The sequence below is a fragment of the Hypanus sabinus genome, chromosome 4 (assembly GCF_030144855.1).
Source record: "Hypanus sabinus isolate sHypSab1 chromosome 4, sHypSab1.hap1, whole genome shotgun sequence".
Classification (NCBI taxonomy): Eukaryota; Metazoa; Chordata; class Chondrichthyes; order Myliobatiformes; family Dasyatidae; genus Hypanus; species Hypanus sabinus.
The window spans coordinates 161,329,194-161,349,771 of NC_082709.1; the positions used below are offsets into that span (position 1 = coordinate 161,329,194).

At 41.4% G+C, this 20,578-nt stretch overlaps 1 protein-coding gene across 1 annotated transcript in view; it reads left to right on the forward strand.

The window, feature by feature from the left end:
- The first annotated feature begins 581 nt into the window (after window positions 1-581).
- tmem45a (transmembrane protein 45a) overlaps window positions 582-20,578 on the forward strand; it is a 74,796-nt gene continuing 54,799 nt past the window's right edge. The window contains exon 1 of the mRNA XM_059968637.1: window positions 582-743. The gene's annotated coding sequence lies outside the window, so the exon portion shown is untranslated. The remainder of the gene's footprint in view (window positions 744-20,578) is intronic.

The window sequence follows — 20,578 nt, forward strand, 5'->3', positions numbered from 1 at the left end:
CCATTACATAATTATTCCATTATAGTTATAGGAAATAACCATTATAGTTAAAGTAAGTTGGTAAATTGGCTTACTATTGTTACATATATTGAGGTACAGTGAAAAACTTAATTTTGTAAGCTATCTATACACATCTTCTCAATGTAACAGTGCATTGGGGAAGTACAAGGGAAACAAGAATGGATTGCAAAATTAATTGTTAGTTACAGAGAGTGGCATGCGAAAGAATCAAAATATATGGATTTCTTGTTGATTTAAAGCAATCAACCAAAAATAATAAATGTATTACCTAGCTGAAATTGTAATCTGTCTACGAGTAATCTGAAATGAGCAATATAGAATGAGAACTTGAGGTAGTGGGAAAACTCACAGGGAACTTGCTGCCACATCGACTTCGTCTTCCCCGTTCCCGCAGTTACACCCTTTGTTTGGGAGGTGGCGCTGCGTAAGCACGTTGAGAAACGTCTGACATAGATTGACAGTCCAGCCGTCCATTCCGAGGCAGACATTAACCAGCGGGGACCAAATTCCACCCAATCAACGGCTTGAGTAGGCGGAGCGGCGTTCTCCGGGCGGTTCAATATATCACAGTTCGAGGTCTGTGCCGATTAGTTGTATTCTGGTGGAGTTTTGAAACCTGTGTTGCTTTGAAATAAACAGAAGTGATGAAAATATTATTCAGGACTTCTGGAGACAGACTTAACTGAGGACGAGTGTATGGCGCATCTTTAAAGCACTTTCGGGCAAGTCAATTAATATTTTAAATCGGCAAGGCTCCGAAAAGCTGAAAAGTTGCTACTTATTCCTTTGTATGTTTTGCTACTTTTCCAGCGTGTTGCTTAGCAAAAAGAAGAGGGATGTAAATACTGTTAAAGGATTATTTAACTCATTGTCTAAATATGAAGTATCAGTGACTAGCCGCTGATACGTGACAGGATAAATATTAATCTGCTGTGTTATAAAGGAACATTCGGCTGCTCACTTTACATAGTGAAATAGTTGTAGAAATTTCTGCGGGCTGTTGGACCAGAGCAGTCTACTCTTTACGTGAAAGAAATAGTTTTAATCTTAGTTGCAAAAATGGGTCGCAGAGTAGTTGAAAATAATGACATTTTCCCAGTAAGGTTTTTCATTAAAACACACCATCCGGTGATACCGATGACATTTGTTTGTCTCCAGGTCAACTGCAAAGAAAACGAGTCAGTTTAGACACTGTCCTTTCTGTAACCTCATTTTCAGTGCGGTAAAAGAATGTCCCGGCACATAGTTGGTCTGTTAGTCGTTACAGCTTTTCCTACACCAGAACGTTTGTACTAAAGAATGTACTGGGGTTGGCCATTTAACAGAAACTGTTGGGCAGACAGCCCCAATAGAGCGATATTTCGAGTTAGTGTTTTTAAGAACCTAGTCAGGTTTTTTTTTATTACTAATGTATGCCATGAAATGTGTTGTTTTGAGGCAGAAGCACAGCGAAAAGACAATCTATACATAAACAGTGCAGAAAGGGAACAACGAGATAATGTTCATAGGTTCATCGACTGTTTGGAAACCCGGTGGAGGGGGAAGAAGCTGTTCCTAAAAAAAACTGAGAAAGTGTCTTTAGGCTACCGGACTACCTCTCCAATAGCAGTAACGAGGAGATGGCATGTGCCAGATTGTAAGGGTCCTTATTGATGGATGTCGCCTACAGACGTCCTCGATGGTGGGTTGCGGCCCTGATGGAGCTGGTTGAAACTCTAGTACTCTGTAGCCCCGTGGTCCTGTGCATTGGAGTCTCCACGTCAGACTGTGATGCCAAAGTCAGAATGTTCTCTACCATGCATCTATAGAAATTTCAAAGTTTTTGGTGACATACCAGGCTCCTATTGAAGTGTCGCTGGCGTGCTTTCTTTGTAATTGCATCCATGTGTTGGGTCCAGAACTGGTACTGGGATGTTGGCACCCAGAAACACAAAGCTGCTTACCCTCTCCATTACTGGCCCCTCAATGAGGGCTGGTGCGTGTCCTCCCGACTTCCCTTTCCTGGAGTTCACAAACAATTCCTCGGTCTTGCTGACACCGAGTGCGAGGTTGTTGCTGCGACACCACTCAACCAGCTGATCCATCTTGGCCGTATAAGCCTCTTTATTGTCATCTGCCATTCTCCCAACAACAGTGGTATCACTCTGGTTTATAATTGTTGTTTGAGCTGAGAATGGAGCAATGGTCTAAGTACTCCTCCCTGAGGTGTGCCTTTGTTGATAGTGAGAATGTAGACTGTAGTGAGACCTATCCACTTTGACCGTGGATTCCAATAAGGATGTTGTGGATCCTGTTGGAGTTCAGTAGTTTTTGAAATTTATTTCAAAATGCATTCATCAATCTTTTCAAGTCTTAACTCTTGATAGGTCAGTGAAAGTTGATGATGGGATGTTTATTTGACTACCTTTAGTGTGGAATTAGTGTGGAAAAAGATTCCCCTCAGATCCCTTTTAAATCTTTCCCTTTCTTTTAAGTCTGTTCTCTAGTTGTTGACTCTCCTCTAAGAAAATACTTAGCTCTATTCCTTATGATGTCATAGGTTTCTATAATGTCACCCCTCAGCCTCCGATATGTCAGCCTGTCCAACCTCTCCTAATAACTCCAGCCCTCCAATGCTGGTAACATCCTGTGCCTCTTTTCTGTGCTCTTGCTAGTTTAATGGCACCCGTCCTATAGCTGGGCAAACAGAACTGCTCAGAATATGCCAAATGTAGTCTCACTGTTGACTTGTAAAATTGCAACATGGTTTCCCATCTCCTGTGCCAGCTTCACACTACCTGTTTTGCTGATTTACAGTATCAATGTACCTGTAACCTTTTGGTGTCTTTGTTCTACAGCGTCCTCCAGGACACTAACCTGTTGAGAAGAGTAAGCGGGATCTCATTGAAACCAATTGAGTATTGAAAGGCCAAGATGGAGTGGACATGCAGAGGATGCTGCTTTTCATGTGGGAGCCCAGGGCCACAGGGTACAGCCTCAGAATAGAAGGATGTCTCTTAGAACAGAGTTGAGGAGGAATTTCTTTAGTCAGAAGTGGGGAATCTGTGGAATTCACTGCCACATACAGCTGTGGAGGCTAAACCACTGGGTGTATTAAACTAGAGGGTTATAGGTCCTTGATTAAAGGACATCAAAGGTTACAGGGAGAAAGCAGGAGGATGGGATTGAGAAGGATAATAAACCAGCCATGATGGAGTGGCAGAACAGACTCAATGGGCCAAATAGCCTAATTCTGTCCCTATGTCTTACTGTCCAAAATGCAACACATTGAAGCTCTCCAGTAGCACCATCTAGAGAAAGCTATCATATTACTTCAGTTTAAAGTAATTTGGGTGCATTGTTGTAGAATATCGAATTGTGTAGTGTCAGCTTTCACAGTATAACATCTTTATCAATCAGAATCATCAGATTTGATATCTCTGTTGATATATCTGTTGTGAAATTTGTTGTTCTGGGGCAGCAGTGCAATACATAATAAATCTATCAATTATGATAAGTAATATATAATAAATTAGATAAGTAGAGCAGAAAGAGGTGAGGTAGTGTACATGGATTAATTGTCTGTTCCGATATCTAACGGCAAAGGAGAAGAAGCTATTCCTGAAATGCTTACCTCCTTGATGGTAGCAATGAGAAGAGGGCATGTCCTGGGTGATGGGGTGCCCCCTTTTTGAGGCATCAAGATGCTGGGGAGGCCAGTGCCCATGACTTGGGTTTACAACTTTCTACAGCTTTTCCCGATGCTGTGCAGTGGCCCCTCCACACGAGATGGTGATGCAGTTAGAATGCTCTCCATGGTACATCTGCAGGAATTTGCGAGTGTCTTTGGTGACATAACCAAGTCTCCTCAGACTCCCAATGAAATATAGTCTCTGTCATGCTTTCTTTGTGATTGTATCAGTATGTTGGACCTCAGATGTTGACACCCGGGCACACGCTCCTCAGAATTGTCACAATTTTTCTAAAAGGCATGTTGAGTAGGTGTATTTGAGTTTAAAAAGCTGGAAGTATAAGTATGTTTTACCAGTTCAAAAAGGGATTTAATTTTAAAATATTTTGTGTGAATGGTATCACCACAGGATGGCCCGGTAGCAAGGCAGTTAGGTGACAGTGCAGTCCCAGCTGTAAGTCTGGGGTTCAGTTTCAGCTCCTGTCTGCAAAGAGTTTGTATGTTCTCCCTGTGACTGTGTACGTTTACTCTAAGTGCTCTGATTTCCACCCACATTCCAAGACGAATGGTTTAGGGTCAGTTGTGCATATGTTATGTCAGCCATTGATGCAAATGACTAAATTTCATTGTTTTGATGTTGATGGTACAAGTAAAGCCAATCTTTCAAAAATAAAATGTATGATTTATTAACGTAATGGACAGCAAATGAGTGTCATGCCTTTGTGCAGCTTCTAACTGTCATTGCTCTTTAAATGAAACATATCTATCATATAAGCAAGGACAAGATCTATTTAAGTTTGGGAATATGCAAGACAGCAGAATTGGAGCTACCTTGGAAGGTTGTTGAGCTGAAGGACATTGCAGAATGATGCTCTATTTGAAAGCTATATTGGCACTCATTATCAAAGTTCCTGCATGAAATAAAGTCTTCAAGAGCAGGACTGAGCCATGCACACTGCTATATTCTGGAGTCCACTGCTGATCTGCAAAGTACCGGCTGTTCTTAGTTACAACTAATGTGCAGTCTGGAGTGTTTGCCATCTTGTTTCAGGGGACCTGAAACAAGGTAGACCAGAAAAGTAGATGGGCCATTCAGCTGGGATACTGATAGGAGTGATAACTGAAGTGATTTCTATTTTAATTATCCCTAGGTTAAGGAAAGAAGATGTGTTGCAGTTCTGCACATCCTTGATATCCTTAAGCATGAAGCGAGAGCGTAACAAGAACACAATTGGTATTTAGCATATTTTAATTTTAAAGGATGTCACAGGTCTTTCATGGATTTTAACAAATCCGTGCCGGGTGTTACTGGAGTAGATGGTGAAAAGCATTGTCAATAAGTCAGAGTGATTTTGAAAGAGAAAGGGGAGGTAAGGAGAGGAGAGAATTAAAAGCTCAACATGGAGGCCTGTAACAGTGTAGTGATTTGAGTTTGGACATCCTCAAGGTGCAAGAATTGTAAATATTGAAGGGAATAAGGTTACAGACTCAACTAGTGGATCATTCAATATATTTAAAGATCTGGGTTTCTCAAAGTATGGTGAATCTCAGTGATAGGCAAGAAAACGGTCAAGGTGATCAGCCATGATCTCATTCAATTGCTGAGAAGTCTAAAATGTCCTTTATAGAGAAACATGGAATCTTTATGTCACAGGAGGCTGTTTGCACATCAGCAACTATGTCCCACTTTATTTTTCATTTCTCCCATTGTTAATTGAATGCTGCTCTGAGTATTAGCATGATTGACAACTGAATTAATGTGTGCTTAAGCAATATCCAGGTATTCATCGTAAAGAAATTGATTCTTTTGTTTCAGATGAACAGGGTAAGAAAATAAAGCAATAATCAGGTTTATTCTCCCTCCCCCCCCCCCCCCCCCCCGCCATCTCACCTAGAGAAACTGAGTTGATAGTTCCAAATGTTAGTAACCAGGAAGTATCATGTTGTGTTGTAGTCCTGTTACCATTTGCTTTGAGTGAACTAGAATGTAAGAGCAAGGGTGCAATGCTGAGGTTTCATAAGGCTGCACTTAGAATATTGGCAGCAGTTTTGGGCCCCTTATCTGAGAAAAGATAATGCTGGCATTGGAGAGGATCCAGGGGAGTTTCGTGACAATGATTCCAGGAATGAAAGGATTAATGTATGGCGAGCTTTTGATAGCCTGGACTTGTACTTACTGCAGTTAGAAGTATGAGAGAGGTTCTCATTGAAGCTACTGAATATTAAAGGTCTGGATAGATTAGATGTAGGCAGGATGTTTCCAATAGAGGGAAGTCAAGTCATTGGATATATTTGAAATGAAGGTTGATAGGTTCTTGATTAGTCAGAGTACCAAAGGTTACAGGGAGAAGTAACTGTATTTCTGCTATTGTGACTGTATGTGCTGAGTGTGATTGTTGATACTACACTTTGCACCTTGGCCCCAGAGGAACGCGGTTTTATTTGTCTGTATACACGTGTATGGTTGAATGACGGTTAAGCTTAAACTTGAGAGAGATAATAAATCAGCTGTGATGGAATGGCAGAGCAGACTTGATGGGCCGAATGGCCTAATCCTGCTCCTATGTTTTGTGGTCTAAAATTTTCACATGAGGTTTGTTAGTATCTTCTGAGTTTTCATGTGAAAACATTATCAAAATCAAATTTGATTACTTCCCTTCCATTGTTTGAAAGAGGCCTTTGTATGACAGGCAAAAACAGGAACTATTTGTTTATGTTTTTTTATTGTATTTAAAACAACATATTGACCACAGATTTAGTTTTCAACTATCGCCTCAGCTTTGTTCAGCCATTGTGTTAACATTTGAATACAACATAAAGGATCTTGGTAAATATGACGTTTTGCCAAACTTTATTGATAAGATCTGTAAATGATTATTCCATTATTTCCTCCTTTTCACCCCCATTCCTTTTGTCGGACTTTTGTTGTGCAATCACATGATTTGACAAATTTAAGAGGGATTGTTTAAAGGCATAGGTATAGAATTGGTTGGAGTGGGGAGGTATGGTCACACATCAGCCACATTCTCATTGAATTGTGGACCAGGCTCAAGGGGCTTCCATTTCTCACACTTAATACCAACTTAAAGAACATTTTGAGATTCAGTGCCTGTGGGACTGTGGAAGCTTGTGTACCACAAAATAGTGAAACAGGCTTATCAGTCCATCAAGTCCACGTATAACATTAACCACTCATTTTTACACTAACCTATTTCATTTTCCCTACATTCCAATCAACCCTCACCAAATTGTACCATTCAGCTGCACACTAGGAGCAAATTTCAGTGTCCAATTAAATTGGCCACGGTGACAAGGAGGCGTAGAGGAGTGATTCAGTGATGTCATAACAACAACCTCACACTCAATGAGAGCACGCACCAGTCCGCACTGAAGGATCAGCAGTGGAAAAAGGTGGGCAGCTTCACGTTCCCGGGTGTCAATACCTGAGGGTAGACATGTCTTCGGCCAACATGTTGATATAACCGCAAAGATGGCACACAGGCAGCTCTACTTTATTTGGAGTTTGAGAAGATTCAGTATGTTACCAAAGACTCCAGCAAATTTCTACAGATGTATGGCGGAGAGTATTCGGCCCGGTCTGGAACTTCCATAACACAGGATTGCAGACTTGGCAAGTTCCATCATTAAGATGCAGCCCTGAACAGGCCCTTCTGATCCTTCGAGCTATGCTGCCCATCCCTAACCTAATCACGGGACAATTTACAATGACCAAGTAACCTGCCAACTGGTGCAGCTTTGGACTGTGGTTGGAAACCAGAGCACCCAGAGGAAACTCGCATGGTCACAGGGAGAACGTACAAACTCCTTACAGGCAGCAGCGGGAATTGAATCTGGGTCGCCTGTACTGTAAGGCATTGTGCTAACTGCTACGCCACTGTGCCACACTCTGGAGATCTTCTAGAGCAGCATCCTTTGAAGATGGCATCGATCATTAAATGCCCTCGGCATCTGGGATATGTCCCCTTTGCCTTCAGGGAGGAAGTACAGGAGCCTGAAGACCACACACAATGTTGTAAGAGCAGTTTCTTCCCATCTGCCATTGAGTTTCTGAATGGTCAGTGAAGAGGGCCTTATTGATCCTTTGCATTATTTATTTATATTTGTAACTTGGAGCGATTTTTATGGCTTTCACTACGCTGCTGTCGCAAAACAACAAGCATGATGACATATCCCTGATGATAAATCTGGTTCTGATTCCATCAATCCACAATTGTTTAGGATGTGTGAAGCAAGTTGGGCACGTGGGGCCCACCTGGTCACAGGGAGGCGTAAATTGCATTTTCAGTCAAGATTGGATTTTGTTCCAGTTGGATAACATGGTTTGTTTGCACAGCCTAATTCAATCTCTCTGGAATTCTGGGCAGCACCTGTGAATACTGATATCCTCGTCAACACTGGCACAGCGCAGTTAGTGACAGTGTTTGTAACAAAGAACAAAGAGCTCATCTCATTCACCACAAAGGATGTGGAAATATTTGAATCTGTAGAGAAACAGGTTTCCTCAGGCTCTTTATTGGTAGTAATCCAAACCAAGTCATCACATTAGCTTGATTTCTAATTTTCTAACCTACTTTGCTGCTCCGGTGCCACAGGAGCTCTCGTGTTGTGCGACCGCTAATAAGGGTGGGTTTCACGGACTCTGATGCCCTTCAGGCTTTTGCTAAGTATCATTAATCATGTTGTGAAAAAGTAACTGGAGCACAACTTCCGCAGTCTTAACAGCCAATGTATTATTGAGTGTCTTCATTATTGTCTGCTGAAGTGTTTTTTTGCCCCTGAATTGGCTGATTAGGTCTTTGTGGGTTTGCAGACTCAGCCATGGGTGGAGCAAATGTTGGATTGGACAGGTGAGTGAGTTGTTTCTGCGGCCAATCCAGTATTTTTGCTTGTTTCCCTTGTAGAGTTTCGAAGTTATTTGTGCTGATGCCCCTCATCCATTTTGTGCCTCAGCAAGGAATTTGTAAGAATGATCTTTCTTTAAGTATTGCAATGAAATATTTTCTGTTCAATTGCCTGTTAAACATCTCAGATAGTGCAGCTGTCCTTCAACACAGCAATACAGAGTACTCTGGCCATTGAAACCCTGGGGAGGATCCTGAAGGAAAGTGTGATCTTTAAAGCTATTTAGAGTATTGATGTTTTCTTTGGGATAGCATCACCATTAAGGATGCACAGTTAACTAGCAACACAAATCACGGTGTAATAATTAAGAGCAGGAACCTTTTCTAAGTTCAAGTCTAATTATTGTTCAGCCATGTATGAATATAGCCAAACGAAACAGCTATCCTCTGGGGCCACAGCACAGTATTACGATTTCAGAAAAAGAGTTGCAAAGGAAAAAAAAACATGCAACATGGCCTCAGTCCCTGAGTGGCATGACTGTAGATGGTCTTGGTCCAGCTTGTTCTTCCACTGAGCGAGCACTAGAGGGCAACACTGACAGGAGGTGCTAGCCCCTAACCCAGTACAGGTTTCAGCGCACACACGAAGGTCCTTGCTCTCTTTCACACTGCCTCAGAGTGTCGTCCCCTGGGCGACTGCAACAGTGACTCAGTGCCATTACTAAGGCAATACAGCTCCCCCATACCTGATCTCGCCAATGAGTTGGTGAACTGGACTTGGAGTATTCTATGTCACCAGGGACCAACAGGGTCTTGTGATCACAATAAAAATGTCCAAGACAATCGCTCACACTGCGCACTGTCCAGTGGTATTCAAGTCCAGGCAATAACACAACAACGATGCGCAATAATCGGAAAGCAATATATTTTTTATTAAACTAAAAAAGAGAGACATTTACACTATTTTTTCATTGTTTCAATACCCCTCCTATCTCAGTAAAGCAGTAAACATAATCAAACCCACTCTGGACGTTTTCTCTTCTCGGCCCTCCCATCAGAGCCTGAAACCACATACAACCAGGCTCAAGGACAACTTCCGTCCTGCTGTTGGATGTGTGGTCAACTGTTGACCACACAGTCTCTCGTTATGGTCTTGCACCTTCTTGTCAGCCTGCACTGCACTGCACTTCCCTGTAACTGCATACTTTTATTGCTTTTCCATGGCATGCAGATCAAAGATGTTCATTACGTGTGATGATAAACCGATTTACTAATTTACAATTTTTAAGATGCATTGAAGAACCATCTGCATACAGATATGACAGCCAGTTGGTGTGCACTAAACTTCAAGGTTGGAGTGTCGTATCTTGCTGTGGCAAAATTCCTTTTACCAGCATTAAAGTAGATTATCTCATTGGTCCTGAAAAGACTCTTCTTACCTAGTTTTGACCGCTTTTCAACATCATTAAGGATTTTGCTGAAAGAAATGACAAAAATTAGAAGACTAAATAAGACCTTATTAGAATTTTTCTGAATTTTATTGTTTTTATTTAAAAAAAAGTCTAGAACTGCAACTTTTCAATAACTTTGTTGGGAATACAAAACTTTTCTCACTGTTGCCATCAGGAAGATTAGGAGCCTCAGGACTCTCCCCACTGGGTTCAGGAAAAGTTATTGCCCCTCAGCCATCAGGCTGTTGAACCAGAAGGGATAACTTCACCCAGCTTCACTTGCCCCATCGTTGAACTGTTTCCACGACCTATGGACTCACTGTCAAGGACTCTTCATCCATTCTCTCTATTTATTTATCTATCTATCTATCTATCTATCTATCTATCTATTTATTTATTTATTTATTTATTTATTTTTGTATATGTGATAATTTTGTTCAGACTTTGCTGGTATGCAACAGTGAGCTCATGAACAGAATAATGGCATTATTATGGCATCCTTAACTGTTAATCGTTCTGAGAATGCAATTATTTAAATAGCTGTTGACAAATGTAATGTTTGGCACTGATTCCTGTCCAGTAATTCAAAGATTAACTGTACATTTATTATCAAAATATGTATCCAGAGTACATCTGAGATTTGTCCTCCCATGGGCAGTCAGTCACGAAACAAAGAATCACCATGGAACCTGTTCAAAAAAACATCAAATAACCAATGTGCGAGAAAAAAAAGAACAAATTGTGTGAACGGTAAAATGTGAGCGAACAACCCATAGAATATCAAATACCAATATTCTGTTCAGTTCAGTGCTGAGCTGCTGACCAATTCTTTGCTAAAGCGTCCCAGTCCTCACCGATTGCCCCAGTCAAACTGCTCAAAAACAGCAACCAGAATCCAGGACCACATGCAAAGTGAATGTCAAAGCCCCCCAAAATGAGCCCACAGCCTTGCTGATCAGTCCTGGCAACATGGATCCCTAGATTCCCGCCTTTCCTCTGACAGAAGGAGAGGAAGATCGGTCAAACACAGGCAGATGCCCATCCTCTGCTCTCTTCCTTATCAGCTTCAACCATGCTCGATGACTCAATCGCAGAGAAATAATGGAGCCGGTCACAGAATCGTGCCCTGTCCCCAGGGTTCCAGGCCTCCAAGCTGTGCATTCTACTCGAAACCTCGCTGAACTCCCTTGGAGACGGCAAAGCACCAGATCACTCAATTGGCCCAAAAACAAACTACCGAAATGCAAGTCCCAAGTTAATCATGCTTGTAAAATCGTGTTTGAAAGAAGTGGTAGGAGTAGTAGTTTTGTGAACTGTCAGCTGGACATTACCTTTTCCTGCATTGTTCACTGGCTCCATGACCAATTACCTGGCTCTTGAACCAGAGGGAATAATTTCACTTGCTCCGTCACTGAACTGTTCCCACAACCTCTGGACTCACACATTTCCTGCTAGAAGTGCACCAATGTTGCAGTACTATTGACATTTTCTCCATCGGAAGGTCAGATGCAGGCATTTGCAGTGTGTTCACAACACTGCCAATAACATTGCAACCTATACTATCCACTGGAGCAGAGTTTTTGAGATTCGGCTGATGTTTATGTCACAACTATGAGGGATCACAAAGTCGAAGTTGCAGAGGGATATGGTTACCCTTGTGCATGATTGACAGAAAGCTGCTAAGCAAATACAGCAGATGATTAGGCAAACTAGCAATGCTGTTGTCTATTGCCAGGGGACTTGAACATAAGTAGGAAAGTTGTGCCTGTATGATGTGAGAGCAAATCTGGAATACTGCCAACTGATATTTTTGTGTAAGGAAGGGTGCTAATGTATTAGAAATAGTTCAGAGAGTTTCCTGGACTGCTGTCTGGAAAGAAAATGTTGGAAATGTTCAGCAGGTCAGGCAGCATCTGTAGAAAGAGAAACAGTTCAGTCTGGGAAAGAAAGAAAACAACATAACTTTAATTTGCAAAGACAAAGGGCCTCATCCCTCATCTGTTTTCCTATGAAACTTGACTGTAATGCATGTCCTAATGTTAGCCAGTACTTGTTACTCAGCAAGTTACACTGCACATTGCGAACACTGCAATTTTTTGTGCTCTCACTGAGTAAAATTGGAATCTCTTAATTTTTTGTTTCTAAGCTAACCTTGGATGAAAGTCATACAGGGGACTTCAGGTGGCAGCCTGGTCAAAGTCTTGGCTGAGATTTTTGCTTTGTTTTGGTATACAACAGCTAAACATTCTGTAAAGATGTCACACCCATGGGCTGCTTTGGGAATAAGGAGATGCACTGGATTCCAGTTAATTGGGCCACATTGGGACTGGTATATTTTGGCCAAATTTAGTGGCTGCCCCAATTAGCTGAAGTTTCATGGAAATCGTTAAAATGTTATATTAAAAAAAAGCTGAATAACAAGTTGTATATTTATAAACCCCATTTCCAGAAAAGTTGGGATATTTTCCAAAATGCAATAAAAACAAAAATCTGTGACATGTTAATTCACATGAACCTTTATTTTACTTACAAAAGTACAAAGAAAAGATTTTCAATAGTTTTACTGACCAACTTAATTGTATTTTGTAAATATACACAAATTTAGAATTTGATGGCTGCAACACACTCAACAAAAGTTGGGACAGAGGAATATTTACCATTGTGTTACATCACCTTTCCTTTTAATAACACTTTTTAATCGTTTTGGAACTGAGGATATTAATTGTAGTAGATTTGCAATTGAAAATTTTGTCAATTCTTGCTTGATATAAGACTTCAGCTGCTCAACGGTCCGTGGTCTCCGTTGTCTGATTCTCCTCTTCATGATGCGCCATACATTTTCAATAGGAGATAGATCTGGACTGGCAGCAGGCCAGTCAAGCACACGCACTCTGTCTCTACAAAGTCAAGCTGTTGTAGCCTATGTAGAATGTGGCCTGGCATTGTCCTGCTGAAATAAGCATGGACGTCCCAGAAAGAGACGTCGCCTTGATGGCAACATATGTCTCTCTAAAATCCTAATATACGCCTCAGAGTCAATGGTACCTTCACATACATGCAACTCACCCATGCCGTGGGCACTGATGCACCCCCATACCATCACAGATGCTGGCTTTTGCACCTTTCGCTGATAACAATCAGGTTGGTCGTTTTCATCTTTGGCACAGAGAACTCGACACCCGTTTTTTCTGAAAACTAGCTGAAATGTGGACTCATCTGACCACAGTGCACGGTTCCACAGTCTTTCGGTCCATCTGAGATGAGCTCGGGCCCAGAGAACTCGCCGGCGTTTCTGCATAGAGTTGATGTATGGCTTCCTCTTTGCGTAATACAGTTTCAAGTTGCATTTCTGGATGCAGCGAAGGACTGTGTTAAATGACAATGGTTTTCCGAAGTACTCTCGAGCCCAGGTGGCTGTAATTGGCACAGTAGCATGACAGTTTCTTAGGCAGTGCCGCCTGAGGGCTCGAAGATCACACGCATTCAATAGTGGTTTCAGACCTTGCCCTTTACGCATTGAGATGTCTCTGAATTCTCTGAACCTTTTCACAATATTATGTACTGTAGATGTTGAAAGACCTAAATTCCCTGCAATCTTGTGTTGGGAAATGTTCCTTTTGAACTGACTAACAATTCTTTCACAAATTTTGGCACAAAGGGGTGAGCCATGACCCATCCTTGCTTGCAAAGACTGAGCCTTTGATGGACGCTACTTTTATACCCAGTCATGATACCTCACCTGCTACCAATTAGCCTGCTTAATGTGGAGTCTTCCAAACCGGTGTTACTTGAATATTCTGTGCACTTTTCAATCTTATTTTAACTCTGTCCCAACTTTTGTTGAGTGTGTTGCAGCCATCAAATTCTAAATTTGTGTATACTTACAAAATACAATTAAGTTGGTAAGTAAAACTATCGAAAATCTTTTCTTTGTACTTTTGTCAGTTAAATAAAGGTTCACGTGAATTAACATGTCACAGACTTTTGTTTTTAATGCATTTTGGAAAATATCCCAACTTTTCTGGAAATGGGGTTTGTAAATAAAATACTGAACAAATTAAACACTAACAAGACTATAAGATACATGAGCAAATTAGGCTATTTGGCCCATCGAGTCTGCTCTGCTATTTCATCATGGCTGATGCAAATTTCCGGTCAGCCCCTATGTTCTGCCTTTTCCAAATGTTATACTGGTTGGATTTAATGCCCTGACCAATCAAGAATCTATCAACTTCTGCTTTAAATGTGTATATATAGACTTGGCCTCCACAGCTGACTGTGGCAATGAATTCCACAGATTCACCATCCTTTGGCTAAAGACTTTCCTCTTCATCTCCGTTTTTAAAAAAGATACCCCTCTATTCTGAGTCAGCATCCTCTGGTCTTAGACTCTTCCATCATAGGAACCATCCTCTCCACATCCACTATCCAGGCCTTCCACCATTGGAGAGGTTTCAATGAGGTCACCCCTTCATTCTTCTGAATTCCGGTAAATACAGGCCCAGAGCCATCAAATGCTCTTCATAGGACAAGCATTTAAATCCTGGAATCATTTTTTTTAAACCTCTCTTGAACCCTCTCCAGATTCAGTACATCCTTTCTAAGATGAAGGGCCCAAAATTGTTCATAATACTTTAAGTGATGCCTCATCAGTACTTTATGAAGTTTCGACATTACATCCAATACTACTACAATGAAGTAAAATTGTTAGTTCTCAATACTTGTACAAGAATTCCTCTGCTTATGACTGTAAATGAACAAAATCAGTGAAGAAACCTAATGCAGATAATATATTCCCTTCATATAATGCTGTTGACATTTGCATCTTCTGAATTTTTATTTTCTTTGTAATATTCAAGGTGATTGTTGATACCTTCAACAACTTAGGAACTATGAAGAATTTGAAGTAGTGAATTGCTTCGTTTTTCCCTGCCAGCCATTTCTTGCATCTCCAAGCCCAAAGCCTTGAAACCACATTGAGCGGAACAATTCTGAACTGTCTTACTGCTTATTTCTTACCAATTATCAGTGACAAAAATTCTTTTTTTTTAAAACACGAACACATGCAGCTGAAGCTATTTTAAAAACTCTTTGCTCTGAGCATGGTGTAGTTAGTGTCTAATGGCCGCTTAACTGATTCTAGTTAGGAACCATTTGGCAACAGTCTCCTGCCCCAGTGATGCAGCATAGCCTCCCAAATAAACATAGGAAATTTCAGCTACTTTCTTCATTAGTTTTTGTTCTCTAAGAGTTGACCCAGATAAGCGGCTGCTCTGATTAACAGATAACCCTATTAACTGGAAATCACTCGTGCTTTAAGTTTAAAACACTAAACTTCAAGGGAAGATGCAGGAGTACAAAATCGATGTCCTACATCGATTTTAAGCGAGGCACGCTCGTGTCACGTGGTAGCATGATGTATGCAATTTCCATATTTATGTATATAATGAATTATTTAAACAAGAATGCCTAATCTATATATTTACTCTAATATTAAATGTACGGTGCACTGTATATCATTTCTACAGAAAACTATATTTATTTCTTCAGGCCAGTAATTTCAAATTAAACCCAGTCCTTCGTTCAGAATGAAAAAGAGATTGAAATGTTATACTGGTTAGATTTAAGACTATTTTGGAGAAATTTGTTACTCAGCCCAATTTTTCTCTTTCTACCTGGTGATCGTTGACAGTAAAGGCAACCAAGTGGAATACTCTCAGAATCAGGTGTAATATCCTTGGTAAATGTTTTGTGGCAGCAGTGTATTGTAATACAAAAAAACTAAATTACTATATATACGTGTCTTCAGGCTCCTGCATCCCCCCTTTGATGGCAGCAATGAGAAGAGGCCCTGACCTGGTTGATGGGGGTCCTTAATGATGATCTTTTTTGAAACATTGCCTTTTGAAGGTGTCCTCGATGCTGGGGAGGCTAGTGCCCGTGATGGAGCTGACTGAGTTTGCATCTTTCTGTAACTTTTTCCGATCCTGTGCAGTGGCCCCTCCATACCAGATGGTGATGGAACCAGTTGGAATGTTCTCCATGGTGCATCTGTGGAGATTTGCGAGTGTCTTTGGTGACATAGCAAGTCCCCTCAAACTCTTAATGAAACATGGTCGCTGTCGTGCCTTCTTTGTAATCTGGGGCACCACGTGGCAAAATACTGCTTGGAGTGGGGGGAGGAGGGGGACAAAGTAAAGGGTGAATGGAGATTCACTGGTTGTAGGAGATGGGTCAGTGTTTAACCTAGAGTAATCCAAACAAAATCCTTTAGAGGGAGGTGTAAAGCAGTATTTCTGTTCATCTGTGTATATCCATGGCGCTGATTCTGAGGCTGATGAGGAACGTAGACCATGGGGGGGGGGGGGAAGTGAAGGATGAGGGGCTTAGAGGGAGGTGGTTAGCCTTGTTACTGAGAGAAGTCAGGAGACTGGCCAAACTGCTTCAAAGTGACTCGTCAGCAGCAGTAGCTGAAATAACATTGTGATAAAACAATGGTGTGCATTCGCGCACACGTGTCAAAATTTGAAGTGGGTGGGCTACAGCGGCAGAAGACGAGCATGCGGTCAGTGGCCACTTCAGGTTCAGGAGGTGGTCTCTGAGTGTACACTACTGCACTGGATGCTACTGGAATGTGTGCCGCAGAGTAAACAATAAGGAAGGAGCAGCAGACTCTGAAAGCAGATTGTATAATGGGCAGACACATGAAATTTAACGCAGGGAAATCTCAATTCATTTTATAGGAAGAATGTGGAGAGGCACTATAAATAGCACAATTTAAGGTGATGTATGGAACTAGAATAGTTGACAAGGAATAAGGGGCTGAATCTTTGGCTTTATCAGTAAAGGCCTCATGTATATTACCACAAAAATGATGGCAAATCTTCATAAAACACTGGTAAAACTCAAATTGTAAGAAAAGTTCTTTGTAAAGTATGCCAGCTCCTGAGAAATGGTGCAGAGAAGATTTAAAAGCAATTGAAGTCGTGTCACAAACTGGAGTATTGTGTATATTTCTGGTCACCTGCCTACAGGAAAGATATCAAAAAAGATTGAAAGAGTGCTAAGAAAATTTACAAGGATGTTGTTGGGATTTGAGGACCTGAGTTACAGGGAAAGTTTGAAAAAGTTGGGACTTTATTCCCTGAAGCTAAGGAGAATGAGGAGGGATTTGATAAATGTATACAAAATCGAGGGGTGTATATATAGGATAAATACAAGCAGTTTTCTCCCCCCCACTGAGGTTAGGTGAGAGTACAACTAGAGGTTATGGATTAAGAGTGAAAGGTGAAAAGTTTAGAAACATAGAAATCTGCATATTACAGGCCCTTCAGCCCACAATGTTGTGCCGACCATGTAACCTACTCCAGAACTGTTTAGAATTTCTCCACCGCATAGCCCTCTATTTTTCTAGTGTAAAGGATGTTTCTTCTTTTTTCTTTGTTACTGTGTATGTAATCAAAATGGTTTCTTTGTTTTGTTAAAAGTAGGAATGCTTCTTTGTTGCGAGAGAGTGCTGGAAGCTTGTTTGGGTTAAAATTTACTGATAATGAGAATTGTATTCCTTTATAAACCAATTGGGATTAATGTTGTTCTTCTAAGTCTGTAAGCTATTGTTGGCGGGCTTTTGGGCAGATCGGCACGAGGGGGTGAGAGAGAGAGGACGCGATGCTGTAAACTGGGCGAGGAATGGACCCGGTGGGGGGGGGGGGTCCAAGGCCAGGAGGTACCCTGAGGAGAGGAGACGACAATAGATGTGCTTGGTTGACCACTTCGGGTGGTCCTGAGCTGCGAGTCGAGGAGTTCGGAGGGGATTGAATGGTGGCCAGAAGACTTCAGTAATTGAGCTCCAACAGTTGTGCACGAAGTGGTTTGGACTTTGATAAGTTTGGCGCCTTTTCTTTATTTTTGTCTTCATATATACTGTATCGTTATTAATCACTTAGTTATAGTAACCTTTATAAATTGTACTCATTTAATCGCATATGGTGTACTGTCTGTTTTTGGGCAAGGTGGGGACATCACACAGCATCCACACCAGCTGATTACCCAGTTTGGCGGGGCCGAAGGCTGCTCCCCCTAGACGAGAACGAGCTGAGTGAGCCTGACGCGACCCAGGGGGTTATATAAGCTCCATGTACCTGAGAGTCTCTTAAAAGATCCTATTGTATCCACCTCCACCACCTTCACCCCAACCCCCGTACCTACCTCCAAGCACCTTAAAACTGTACCCTCATATTAAGGCGAACATGAGGGGAAACTTCACTCAGAGGTAAATGCAGATTTCATTTCAGCATTTAAGAGAACTTTGGTAGTTATTCAGATAGGAGGGGTATGGGTGATGAGACAAGGCAAAATGATAGTTTGACATGAACTAAATGGGCCGAAGGGCCTGTTTCTGTGCTGTCGGATTCTGAGTTTTTCCTCTGAATTGATGAGGTTGATTTTCATTAAGTAAGTTGTTTTCAGGTTCATAACAAGCCACATTTAACTAATTACAAAAGAATCAGACTAAATTGTTTTCACATGCTAAATTGTTAAGATTTTAAATGTAAACCTGAAGGAGTGGAAATTTGCAGTGCTGTGGGAATTGGGAAGGGTAAAACAACCAATTAGTAGTTGTTTCAGATACCTAGTCCTGCCACATTGGGATGCCTGGTTGCCCCTTGTACAATATTTCCCTCTAATAGTAATACAAATACCTCTATCTTTCCAACAGGTTTCTCAGCATTTTTTTGAAGGAAGCTTAAAGGCTGACACACACCCTGTCTGAAATCCATTCCTTTCATCCTTCAGTGGTTATGACACATCAGAATATACTGCTCCTAAGTTCAAAGTAAATTTATTATCCAATTATGTGTATGTTGCCATTCATTTTCTTGCAGGCATTCACAGTAGAAAAATGAAATACTGTAGAATCAATGAAAAATTACACACAAACGACTGATGTGTAAAATGAGACAAACTGTGCTAAAACAAATAATAAATAATATTGAGAACAGGAGTTGTAGGGTCATTAACCATGTATTTCAGAAGGGGCTTCTTTTTTTAAAAAAAAAAGTGCCTGAAAAGGTAACAAGACTAGCAGATATAGGAGCAGAATTGGGCCATTTGGCCCATCAAGTCTGGTCTGCCATTTGATTATGGCTAATCTATTTTTCTTCTCAGTCTCAGTCTCTTGCCCTCTCCCCTAATCCCTTCATGCCCTGATCAATCTATCAACCTCTGCCTTAAACATACACAATGACAGAGCTGATTGCGGCAATGGATTCCGTCAATTCACCATTCTCTGGCTAAAGAAATTCCTCCATCTCCACTTTAAAACTCCTCTATTCTGAGGCTGTGTCCTCTGATCTTGGACCCCTACCTCTCTCCCCCCACCCCCCCCCCACCACCCCAGGAAACATTCTCTCTACATCCAGAGCCTTTGACCATTTGATAGGTTTCAATGAGGACACCCCTCATTCTTATGAATTCTAGTGAATACAGGCCCAGGTTCCTCAAAATGCTCTTCATATGACAAGCCTTTCAATCCTGGAATCATTTTCATGAACCTCCTTTGAGCCCTGTCCAGTTTCAGCATATTCTTCCTAAGATAAGGGGCCCAAAACTGCTCACATTGCTCTAAGTAAGGCTTCAACAGTGCTTTATAAAGCCTCAGCAGTACATCCTTGCTTTTAGTTCTCTTGAAATGAATGCTAACATTGTATTTGCCTTCTTCACCAGACTCAGCCTGCACAAGGATTCCCACGTCACTTTGTACCTCAAATTTTTGGATTTTCTCTCCATTTAGAAAATAGTCAACCCCTATTTCTTCTACCAAAGTGCATGACCATACACTGTAATCCAGCTGCCATTTCTTTGCCCATTTTCCTAATCTGAGTCCTTCTGTAGCCTCTCTACTTGCTCAAAGCCACCTGACCCTCTACCTTTCTTTGTATTATCCACAAACTTCACCACAGAAACCAATTCTGTCGTCCAAGTCATGACATATAATGTAAAAAGAAACAGTCCAGACACAGACTCCTGTGGAACACCACTAGTTACCTGCAGCCAACCAGAGAAGACTCCTTCATTCTCATTCTTTGCCTCCTGCCAATCAGCCACTGCCTTATTGATGTTTGAATCTTTCTTGTAATATTATGCGCTCTGACTTGTTAAGCAGTCTCATGTGGCAGCTTGTCAAAGGCCTTCTGAAAGTTAGGTACATAACATCCATCGATTCTCCTTTGTCTGTCCTGCTTGCTATTTCTTCAAAGAATTCCAACAGATTTGCCAGGCAAGATTTTTCCTTAAGACCCTGACTATGGCCTATTTTATCAGGTGCCTCCAAGTCCTTAACAATAGACTCCAACATCTTCCCACACTCGGAGGTCAGATTAGTGGTGTTCCTCAGTGGTCAGTATTGGGATGACTACTTTTCACATTGTCAGTGATTTAGAAAGTGGAATTGATGGCTTTGTGGCAAAGTTTGTGGATGATACAAAGACTGGTGGAGGGGTAGGTAGTGCTGAGGAAGCAATGTGATTGCAGCAGGACTTAGACAAATTGGAAGACTGGGCAAAGAAGTGGCA